The sequence below is a fragment of the Lepisosteus platostomus genome, chromosome 19 (genome assembly GCF_059453375.1).
Source record: "Lepisosteus platostomus isolate fLepPlt1 chromosome 19, fLepPlt1.hap1, whole genome shotgun sequence".
In the NCBI taxonomy this organism is placed as follows: domain Eukaryota; kingdom Metazoa; phylum Chordata; class Actinopteri; order Semionotiformes; family Lepisosteidae; genus Lepisosteus; species Lepisosteus platostomus.
The window spans coordinates 11,015,202-11,027,295 of record NC_142629.1 but is presented as its reverse complement, the minus strand read 5'-3'; the positions used below and the strand labels follow the sequence as shown (position 1 = coordinate 11,027,295).

At 40.8% G+C, this 12,094-nt stretch overlaps 1 long non-coding RNA gene across 1 annotated transcript; it reads left to right on the top strand.

The window, feature by feature from the left end:
- Positions 1-4,208: 4,208 nt before the first annotated feature.
- Positions 4,209-8,847, top strand: LOC148645084 (uncharacterized). Its single transcript, XR_015928413.1, has 2 exons — positions 4,209-7,123; positions 7,386-8,847. It is a non-coding gene; the product is annotated as an uncharacterized LOC148645084 (long non-coding RNA).
- The last annotated feature ends 3,247 nt before the right edge of the window (positions 8,848-12,094 follow it).

Below are 12,094 nucleotides of genomic sequence, written 5' to 3'. Positions count from 1 at the left end.
TTTAAGCTAAAGCATAAATTGCTAACAAATCCTTCTTGAAAAACAGTCAATATTATAATCCCTATACATGTCTAGTTTGTGTGATTTTTTAAATAAACCATATTTTTATATGTTTTTGTTAAGATCTTAAGTAATGGAATTTACACAGTAACCCTGGAATTTCCTCAGTATTTGGTGACCAGTAAAGAAATGGCTGTAAATGTTCTCACTGTTTTTTTAATAATCCTGGGATAAACAGTGGGTATATCCCACCCCCTTTCAAAATTTGTACCTTTTGTTGTATGACACTCTGAAAATAAAAACAAATTAAATTAGGCTTGTTCCACTTTTTTTTTATACACAGTAACCCACATTAGACAAGTGAAAATAAAATTCTAAAACATTCTGAGAATTATTTAATGTTACAACAATAAAATACTTTATTTGGATAAGCGAACACCCCCCTTACAATTGCATTTGTAAACTTTCTCAGGTATAACCAATCACCTTACAGATCGCACAACAAACTAATTGGCTCCCACCTGTGATCAATTGTGGTGATTTTGATTAGTTCAGAATAAAAGCAGCTGTTTCTAGAGGATTCCACTGCTTGGAAGTGCATTTCAAAGCAAAGAATTCACTATGGTTAGAAAGGTGCTTTCAAAAGAACTTTTAGTTGTGGAAAACAACAAGTTGAGAACTGGGTATAAAAAGATTTCAAATGCTTTAAGTATCCCATGGAGCACAGTTAAGACCATCATTAAGAAGTGGAAGGGGTATGGCACCACCCAGACCTTGCCTAGATCAGGCCGTCCCTCCAAACCTGATGACTGAGGAAGAAGGAGACTGATCAGAGAGACTACCAAGAGGCCGATATCAACTTTGAAAGAGCTACAGCCCTTTAAAATAAGATAAGATCACTTTATTAACCCTATACAATTTCTTGCATTAGGAATTTGTCTTTTCGCATACCCCAGCTTGCTTTCCATGAGACACACAGATAAGGAGAGAGCAGCCCTGGAGCAGTTGGAGTTAAGGGCCTTGCTCAGGTGCCCAACGCGGTAGGATTCCTCTTCCGGCCACGGGATTTGAACCTGCAACCTTCCAGCCACAGGCGCAGATCCTTAGCCTCAGTGCCACCGCTCCGCCCTTTATTGCAAAGACTGGTCATTGTATGCATGTGACAATATCACAAGCGCTCCACAAATCTGGCCTGTATGGGGGGGTGGCGAGAAAAAAGCCACTCCTTAAAAAAAGCCACATCAAGTCTTGTTTATGTTTTGCTAAAAAGCACCTTAAAGATTCTGAGGCCAAGTGGCAGAAGGTGCTGTGGTTAGATGAGAACAAATTTGATTTTTTTGACTGGAATGCAAAAGGGTACGTCTGGGGAAAACCCAATACATCTTACCATCCAAAGAACACCATTCCTACAGTAAAGCATGGTTGTGGCAGCATCCTGTTGTGGGAGTGTTTCTCTTCGGCTGTGACTTGGGGACTTGTTCACTTGGGATCATGGATGGTGCAAAATACAGGCAAATTCTTGAAAAAAACCTGCAGCCCTCAGCCAGGAAGTTGCAAATAGAAAGATGGTTCACCTTTTAACATGAGAATGACCCAAAGCACACCGCCAAAGCAACCGTACAGTGGCTGAAGGACAGGAAGATGAATGTCTTTGAGTGGCCTAGTCAGAGCCCCGACTTAATTCCATTGAAAATCTTTGGAATTACTTGAAGAGGGCAATCCAACAACGGTCACTGCAGTTTGACTGAGTATGAACAATTCGGTAAGGAGGAATTGGCAAATATTCCTCCCTCTAGGTGTACAAAGTTGGTAGAGATGTATCCAAACAGACTCAAGGCTGTAACTCAAGCATAAGGTGCTTCCGCCAAGTTACTCAGGGGGGTGTTCTCTTATCCAACCAGAAATTTTGCTTTCTGTTTTCACTTGGATGTTACAATTGTGGAAGACTGAGTCAAAAGGTCAGGACAGTGACTATACGCGGGAAAGGTTTTCTGTTCGCACCTAAGACCACTGTCTTAGGTGCAAACTAAAGCCTGTGATTCCTCACACCCATTCAACCAGAGAGATATGAAACAGATTGTAGAATGCCAAATGGCATCTCCCTGTCCTGTTTGTTTGACTTCTGACACTGCCCCTTTCCCTGTATGTTCCTTTGATATGTTAAAGTCTTGCCTACTTTTAATGTATAAAAAGGAAAGTATAACTTCAGTCCAGGGAGCATGTCTTGAGTGCTAGGGGAAACCCTATCTCTGTGATGTGCTCCCCTTCAGCTGATTGTATTAAAGATCTATGTTTGACAATCTCCTAACCTGAGTGAAGACTGAGTTTTCTTCGACAATTATGGTCCCGTGACCCGGATGGCAACGCCGAACCAGTAAGTCTGATCGGACTGGGAAACTACCTCCTTGACACCAACAGAAAAAAGGTAAGGGACCTTTTGAAATCCCTATCTGGTGTCGAGAAGAGACTTTCCCAGGCTGACCGAGTTCTTGCATGTTGGGCTTACGCCAATCGAACTTTGTTTGAGATTGTCTACAGATTTCTCTGGTATAGTGTACACAAATCTGGTCTGGTTATTTAGCGCTCTGGTTTGTGAACTGCTGGAAAGTTCACCTGGTTTTGTGAAGGTCTAAATAAGATCTTTCACCTGGTTATTTAGCACTCTGGTTTGTGAACTGCTGCAAAGTTCACCTGATTTTGTGAAGATCTGAATGATCCTTCACCTGGTTATTTAGTGCTCTGGTTTGTGAACTGCTGGAAAGTTCACCTGGTTTTGTGAAGGTTTAAATAAGATCCTTCACCTGCTTATTTAGCGCTCTGGTTTGTAAACTCGGTTAGGGTTTACCTGGTTATAAAGATATTGTGAATTGTTAAATTGGTAATTACTGCAGTATGGGAAATCTTGAATAATGTGATTTAAATTGTGCACAAGGGAAAGGTTAAGTAGGTAAAAGAAACGCAGAGTATGTCGATTGAAAGAGTTGGCGAGAAAGGAATATTGTGGAAAATAAGGAAAAGGAATGTATGATGTGAATGAAAGTGGGAAGTAGAATGAAAGTGGGAAGTAGAATCACTTTGTAACAGGGTTTAAATGATGTTGGGGGCCGAGTATAGCTCTGACTGGAGCAGTAAAGCAGTAATGCTGGCGTTCTGGGGATGGTGAATTACTGATCCAGAAAGAGAGTACTCGAGTTCTCGTTTCTTACCAATTTGTAAATAAAACTCGAAGAAGTCTGATTTTTTTTTATCTTCTTTTTGGCATTTAGGACAATAAAAGGTGAACATTTTGAAAGGGGGACTTTCTATACCCACTATATATTAACAGGACCTGGTGACATCTGTGTCTTTTTATTCTTTCTTTAATACAACTGAAAAGCATTTTGGCATTACTATAAGAAATATTCCTTTCATATCCCCTCTTCACAGTTCTCACTTTCCAGAGCAAAGCACTTTTGTTTTATGTTCTTTTTAACCCTCTGAACTTTCTTGTTCTATTGATTTAGTTTTTTTCTTTATAAATCCCTTACAAAAGCATTCATGTACTGTTGTGACAAAAATATTTTTGTTATCCTAATTTTTAGAATATAATGCCGGTAGCTGAGACTAGTTCATGTCCTGAAGGATCAATCTCTCTGAAAATTCTCTCCCTTTTTCACAGTTCCTTCGGCTATGACGATTATGCAATGATGACATTGACTTCCAGAACCAAGCCCTCAAAATGTACTTCATCAACAGAGGATACTCCAGCAGTGTTATTGACAGGGCCCTTGCCCAAGCCAAAAACACCCCTCGGACCAACTCAATCAGGAACTCCCGCCGTAACAACCATATTCCTTTGGTGCTTCCCTGTCACCACAACACACTTCCTATTCCCAGGACTATTAACGACAACTTTTTCATCCTACAGGATGATCCCTCCATTGGGGCCCTCTTTTCTGACCACCCCATCATCTCATATCGCCGACCACCTAATCTGTGCAACCTTCTTGTTCACAGCTCCCTTGACCGCCCTCAGCAGCCATCCACACCAGGCACTTTCCCTTGCAACAGAGCTCGCTGTATCACCTGCAAGTACACATCTAACACCACACTCATTCAAGGCCCCTCAGGACAATTCCGGATCACCCAGATGGCATCTTGTACCTCCAGCAACCTTATTTACTGCATTACCTCCAGCAACCTTATTTACCAGCCATCTACTGTACATTGGAGAAACAGGAAGGAGACTCGGAGACCGCTTCAGAGAACATGTTAGGGCTGTGAAGATTAAAGATCTCTCCAAGCCCATTGTTTCCCATTTCACTTCTGACGGCCATGACCACTCTAATCTCTCTGTCTGTGTTCTCCAAGATGGTTTTCCGACTCATACATCAGAAAGACTACAGAAACCAAAATTATCCTGCAGCTAGGATCACACCTTCCCCCTTCTCTTAACGACAGACTACTTTTCTTCAAAATTTTCTCCATTCATTGGAGGTTTCATTTCACACTTCTCTACACCTAATTTGACTTCACACCTCTTGATTGGCCTCTCTTTCTGTCCCCTGCTCCCGCCTCTCACTCCTCCTCCCTCCCAGCCTTTGTTCTCCCGCTACATTACCTTTGCTTACTGCCTTGTCTTTCTCACACCTGAAGAAGGCTCCACGGCTGAAACGTTGTGTTTTCTTTCTTCTTTTTTTCAGCATGGAATAAACCTATTACTTGTTCCAATTTGTATGCATGCACATTAAACATAGTCACAGTTTTCTCAATTGCTTAGACACTTTTAATAAAACTGGGGTCAACTTCTATCTTAACCTGAGAACATCAGTATGCGTTTTTGCCAAAAAGTAAGTAATTTCTCATTGCTTTCACACACAATGCAAGAGCTAAGTACATTTTTGCAAAGCAGTAAACAACTCTACAAAAGACACTCAGCTGAGTAAATCATGTCAAACCAAACTGAAACATTTGGTCACAACTGATACAAATTACTCCCATGATTATGAACCTCTACGTATCTGTGCAAAACTTTGCACAATTGGTCAATCAACAATAAACGCTTATTCATGTATAAAAGAGGCATCATCTGAGTTGCTGTGTGCAAGATTAGACCAAGAGACCAAGGCTGAGACCAAGGACAAAAAAGAGCTAAGGGAGCCCACAGAGGAAGAGGGGTTCTGATGCATGGTGGTGGAGTAACTCAAAGGGAAATACAAAGAGCTGATATTTCAGATGAAATTTGTGCCACAGTTATTGACCATGTTGTCAATCATGCCTTTCCATGAGAGGTTGGACAGCAGGTCCAGCCTAATCTCAGTAGATCAACTGTGGCATCAATAGGATTCAAGAATGAGAATAAATTACAATGATATAATGTACTGAAAAGTATTTCATTAATACTATAAACAATACAATATATGTGTGAATCAGTCCTTCATGTGAGTGTCAAAATGTGAATTTTATTGTATTTAAGGGAATCAAAGACAACCACATGCAGGTGTCAGAGGTAAAATAAAATTGTAAGAAATTCAGACAGAAGTCATTCACAATATATCCAGAAATGTCAACAGTGTGAGTTTGGCCGGTATTGATCGGTTCCTTACAAGACATAACATACAAATGAAACAACTTTGCAAGGTCCTGTTCCAAAGAAAAGAATAAAGGAGACTAGACTCCGGTATGTACAGGTAAGGGGTTGTCACCATAATCCCTTTTATTATGGGGTGATGGAATATTGTACAACATATTTATAGTGTGTTTACATGAAGAAGTTCTTGCGTCAGCACGCGTACACTGCAAAGGAACAAGTAAAGGTTCATTCCATGCTGAAAGGTAAAGAAAGGAAACACAAAACCTTTTTCAGGTGTGAAGGAGAGAGGGAAAGTAACAGTACATGTACTGTATAAGGCACAGGAAAACAAAAGGCAGAATAGTTTACGGGGAATTGCAGACCCAATTTCTTAAGCGGGTTATTAAATCTTGGTAAGAAATTAAATTAATTTACTGTACTGCAAACTTTTACGAATTCCTAATTAAGCACAAAATCATGAACTTTGTGAATGTGTTTATGGTCCCCATGTTGTCTGAAACACCCGGTCTTGCCACGGGTTACAGCAAGAGTTGTGACTTAAAACGGCTCTTCCTGCTCACTGGTCACCATACAGTAATTACAAATTGAATGTCATTTACGAGAGGTTGTGTAGCTGACATTTCACTGAAGGAATGTTTTAACATAATCTGCATGCAGAATTAACAAGTAAGTAATGTTTGTCAGAAAAACCATCTAGAAATTGAGAGCAATATTTCTATTGGATTGAAAGAGATGTATTCCCAAGCCGCTTGTTTACAATGTAATAGGCCGCTTCACCTCACCGGATGTTTTGTTGCCTCGTTCTGACTCATACATAGATAATGACAGCAATAAGGCAATGTGCATACTTATGAATTTCGTCTATATTGTGATGTAAATGAAAGGTTTAACAAGTGCCAATTCTTTCAAACCCCAAAATATAGAAGTAGCGTTGCAGTTCCCCTTTAAGAAGGGGTTAGGAGCATGTGTAACGGAGTACAGATCTAATCGTCAACTGAATTACAAAATGAGTTGTAAAGGGTTTGTTGTAAAGGATAGTGTCCCAGGCAGGGCGGGGAAGGTACCACTATAGGTTTCCCGGTAGGGGTGGGAAAAATATAATTGGTATTAGTGAATGTACTATGTAAGTGACTTTGTGGTGGATGTTAATTTTAATTTTAATAGTTGTAGTTATTGTCCCTATGACAGGTTAGAGAGTAAATGTCCTTATTAGAAACTGGACCTGCTGACAAATTAGTGGTACGTGCAGGACAGATGTGAAAAGAGCTTTTTTCCCACGGATTTTTCTCTGTCCTGCCTGGGAGCACTCTCCTGGTAAGATTGTCGTTTTTGTTGTGTGCTCATTTGGTTATGTAGATCTGTTGTTAATTCATATTTTTGGTTATAATGAGATTGTGAAGTGAAAGCAGTAGGCATATGAGATGGGAGTCATAAATTGTGTGTTTTAAAGTAAGTTTTGTTATATGTGGTTTTTTTACTTTATGTTTTTCGTTTATGGTCCTTTAGATTGATTGTTGTAATAAGAAGAACCTTTGGATGGACCTGTTTCATGTGAGTTTTATTTTCCTGTATAGGTATGTTTGCTTTATTTGTTCTTATTTTTCAATAATCAGTGCACAATGAGACATATGTGATTTCTGATGTTTTTCTGTTAGCTGAATTGTTCTATGTTTGTAGTTGTATCTGTAATTAATGCTCCCTTTACTGTATGTATTGTTTCTGTCCTGCCTGGGAGAGCTCTCCTGGTTGATTGTTGTAATAAGAAGAACCTTTGGATGGACCTGTTTCAAATGAGTTTTATTTTTCTGTATAGCACTTTCCTGCTGGTTTCATCACATCACAACACAACGCAGAGAAAGGACGGTGATTGTGGTGGGTTTATGCCCACTACACATGGAGGAAATTGGCATGATGCAGGAGAGAATGACTATTCAAACTCGGGGAGAACAGAAGGAGAGATGTGAAAAATCAAAATCTGCAAATGAATAGAGAAGATTTAGAAAGAGATGGGTCTGTCATTGGGGAAGGGGGAAGTTGTCATCCACGTTTCAGGATAGTTTTGATTTCAGATGTCTTTCTGTAATAGTAGTTGTGAAACCCCTCTGTGAGTATGCAGATGGAGATGTCAGAAATATTAATGGCCGTTGGAGGTGAAAAGGGTAACTATTGGTTTGGAGGGAATCTTTGATCCTCACAGCTCTGACATGTTCCCTGAAACAGTCTGCAATTCTTCTTCCTGTTTCACCAATGTAATTGTGTGTGCATTTTCTGCAAGGGATGCAGTTAATGAGGCTGCCAGAAATGATGTGAACTGGACAGCTGATTTAATCCTATATGCCACCATTGCCAGTGCTGGGGCTCTTCACGTTCCTAAAATTGGCCCATACAGTACTGAACATATACTAACATTTCTTGATGCATTGCACCAGGAAGTGGTACTACCATAAGAGAGGGCTCTCCTAGGCCTGACATGTCCCATTTCATCATCATATGGGGCAGAAAAGCACTTGACTCTGGTAAATCCACAACAAGCTTATCACTCCGGTTGATTCATATAAGTACTTAGGTGTACACATAGACAGTAACCTGTGCTGGTCTACTCATGTTGAGATTGTTTGCTCAAAGTTCAGCAGCTCTTATATTTCCTGTGAAGACTAAGAGTGTTTGGGGTCCGACAGGAAGTAATGCTACTCTTTTGCCATGCTGTAATCGAGAGCATTATCAGATACGGTATTTCAGTGTGGTTTGATAATCTATCAGTTCACTTTAAATCGCAAATTAACCACCTCATCCAGACATCTTTGAAGGTCATGGGAGTGAAACAGCACCCATCCCAGCAGACAATCTTTGAAAAATCCATAATCTACCAGGCAGGAAAAATTATATTAGATGCTTCCCACATCCTCAACTCTGAATATCAACTTCTTCCTTCTGGCAAACATTTTAGGGTTCCCAAATGTAAGTCAAACAGATACAAACATTCCTTTGTTCCACTATCCATTAAAGCTGTCAACCCAAATGTCAAGGATAAACACAATTTTCATTCTTGCAACCCACGTGAGTGCAATATGTTTTGTGATGCGTTACATTTTGTTATGTGTTATATTGTACATATGCAATAGAATGATGTGCAATGTTTTCTATTTTTTTGTAACAGAATAATGTGAAATGTTTTTCTTTTCTTCTCTTTTTTTTTTGCATTCTATTTAAATGTACAGGAGTACTGGGTGTCCATAAAAGATTTCCCTCATGGGAAAATAAAAATCTTATCTACATCAAGCTGGAGACTTATTTATTGCAAAAAGCAAGGAGAGCAGAGAAAGTTAACAGGATAACCTCATCTCTCACTCACTTTTCTAATTAAAGCAACAGGCATTTATTAATGAAAATGAACAAAAATTCCATGCAAATACATACATTTATTATTGGTCTGTAACAGCCTGTTACCATATAAGGTGTAAACAAGGTTAAAATGTTAGGCAGTCAGGTTAGCCCTCTGGGCACATAATCAAGTCCCTAATAGGCTAAGCTTCCCCGTTCCCTTTCGTGTTCCTAAATAGATTACAACTCCACTCAAAAGACCTACCTTGGATGAATGTAGGCCAGCTGAGAATGTACAAAACAATAAAACCGTTCTTGAATGCTTTTTAACGTATCACAGGCATAAGGGCCTTTATTTTCTACCACTCCTGTCTGAATGGCTACAGCCTACAAATGATGATTGACTCTCTCCCTCATTACTTTTTTTCTCAATCCAGTTGAGGAATTCTTCTTTGCATGGAGGTGGAAAGTTTATGATAACTTTCTGCATGACCTACATGTCTCTCTTAGATGCATGAATAATTATAATAATTGCTTCCACTTATATAGCACTTTTCTGGACACTCCACTCAAAGCACTTTACAGGTAATGGGGACTCCCCTCCACCACCACCAATGTGCAGCATTCACCTGGATGATGCAACGGCAGCCATAGTGCGCCAGAACGCTCACTACACATCAGCTATTAGTGGGGAGGAGAGCAGAATAATGAACCCAATTCATAGATGGGGATTATTAGGAGGCCATGATTGGTAAGGGCCAATGGGAAATTTGGCCCAGACGCCGAGGTTACACCCCTACTCTTTTCGAGAAACACCCTGGGATTTTTTAATGACCACAGAGAGTCAGGACCTTGGTTTTACATCTCATCCGAAGGACGGCGCCAGATTACAGTATAGTGTCCCCGTCACTATACTGGGGCATTAGGACCCACATGGACTGCAGGGTGAGCGCCCCCTGCTCGCCCCACTAACACCTCTTCCAGCAGCAACCTTAGTTTTCCCAGGAGGTCTCCCATCCAGGTACTGACAGGCCCACACCTGCTTAGCTTCAGTGGGTTGCCAGTTGTGAGTTGCAGAGTGATATGGCTGCTGGAGGAATACAGCTTGTCCGGCACCCCCTGCAGGGGACTGTCAAGTGTGGAAGCGCCCCATGTCAAAAGATATTTTCTTCACTGAATTGCAAGGGAAAACATCCAGTGTGATGTGGGGAGGTCTTGGGAAGTACCAAAACCAGAACTTGGCACTTAGACCCATGGCAGGGAAATTCCTGAGTATATCCATTCACTGCAATTTCTGCAATCAACTCAAAGGGCTCTGAGCTTGAAAAGTGATTGACTATGCTCTTCCTTTTCCTGAGGCAAAATTCTCTCATGATGAGTACTATTACAAATATCAATGTATAATTATGTTTCCTATTTTTTTAAATGAAATGAAAAAATGAAAAATTTTATATTTCAACTCATATTTGTCTTTCTGCTCTTTTCCTGAGACAAATGGGCTAGACTTAAGCAAATTCACATTACAACCTGATAACCTGAAAATGAATCAAACATTGAAAATGAATTGATGCAGAAAGCATTCTAAAGTGAAAACTGCAAAGCTAATTTCATTCAATGTGTACTGTACAGCTGTTGTAGAATCCTATGGTTTCATATTGTTTGTGGCAAAAGTAATTATTTTAGATTTGTATTATTTTCATTTAAATGTTAGTGCAGATGTCATGCCCTCTGCAGCCAGAGGGCGCTCCTACTCTGTCCAGTCACTCATTCACCTTCGCTCAACATTAACGTTCGGATGTCCTGAGACCCGCCTAGCACCAGGTCGCCCCACGTCCGCAGCCAGAGGGCATTGGTTTCTATATGGCATTTCCTGAACAGCTGAGCCTGGGCTAACCCCTGTCTCGCTGCTACGCATAGGGTCTTTTTTGCTCTCCTGCCATTCCACGGTTCGTCATTCCACTCAGTTTTGTGCATAGCAGCACTCATAAGGTGCAGTGACAGGACCTGAATAATGTACTTAAAAAAATTGAATAATACTGTTTACATCTTTGTGTTCCTAAGAACTCGGAGAAGTACCCGCCCAAAGAGAAAACAACTTCTGCTAATTAATGGCACAGAATAAAAGATTAATTTTGACCGGTCACTCCATTATGGGATTATTTGTTTGCAGATGAGGTATATATTGTTTTTGAGGGAATTCTTCTCCTTATTTGGGAATCAGATTATTAGCTGTACACTGTATGCCTCTTACAGCCTATTTTTGGTTTTGGGTATATTATCCACAGCAGCAAATTCTACAACCATGTTGACAATTTTGCTCTTCCTATAGTTTTTTTCCTGACAGTAAAAATCTGAACTTTTTAAAATGTGTAGTGAATAGACCTGGATCCCTAATGTTGGAGTGGGGAGCTGTGTTGAAGGGCATTTTTTCTCTAATGGCAGGTACTTGTAGACCAGGCATTGTAGGGACATCCAGCGGACAGGTGTCACGAACACGGACTGAAATCCGAGTCAGATCTTGTAGAAGACCCTATGCGATGCGGTAAGAGCTGGAGAAAACGGGAGGCGTGGTAAAAGGGAACACACAGGGGTTTAATAGTGCACAAAATAATAGTGACAATCCGTGAGACAGTGTACGGGGAAGACAAACCGGCATCCAAGTCCAAACTGGTCCAAGGGCAGGTCAAAGCACAGTCCGAGAGCCCATCAACAAGGAATCCATCCTGGGACGCGACAAAGTTAAAATCCTCGGGAGGGGGGAACACACGAACAAACAAAACATGGAGGTCCAAGGGTGACGAGGCGAGATCCTCCAGACCCTGGGCTCAGGAAGCGGGAGGTGTCGGGGATGAGGCCTATGCCCTCAGGAGACGGACGTAGGGTTTCCTGGTGCTAGGCGGGCCTCGCAACATCTTACCCTAATGATGAGCCCCGAGGACTGGAGGAGCTGGTCTTTAAATAATAACACTAAAAGGGTACACCTGAAGAGCTTAATCACACGGACAATAATGGGAGCAGTGGAGCCCCCTCTAGGGAGGGATGTCGGGCGTGACAACAGGAGGATAGGCTATTCCAACTTTGAAGAAGAAAAGTAAAAAAAAAGTTTCTATCTGAATGATCTTTTAGATCTTTCAGGGAAACAAAGAAAATGTTTCAGAGTGACACAAAAGATTGTGAATGGATATAAGAATAACAGTTTCA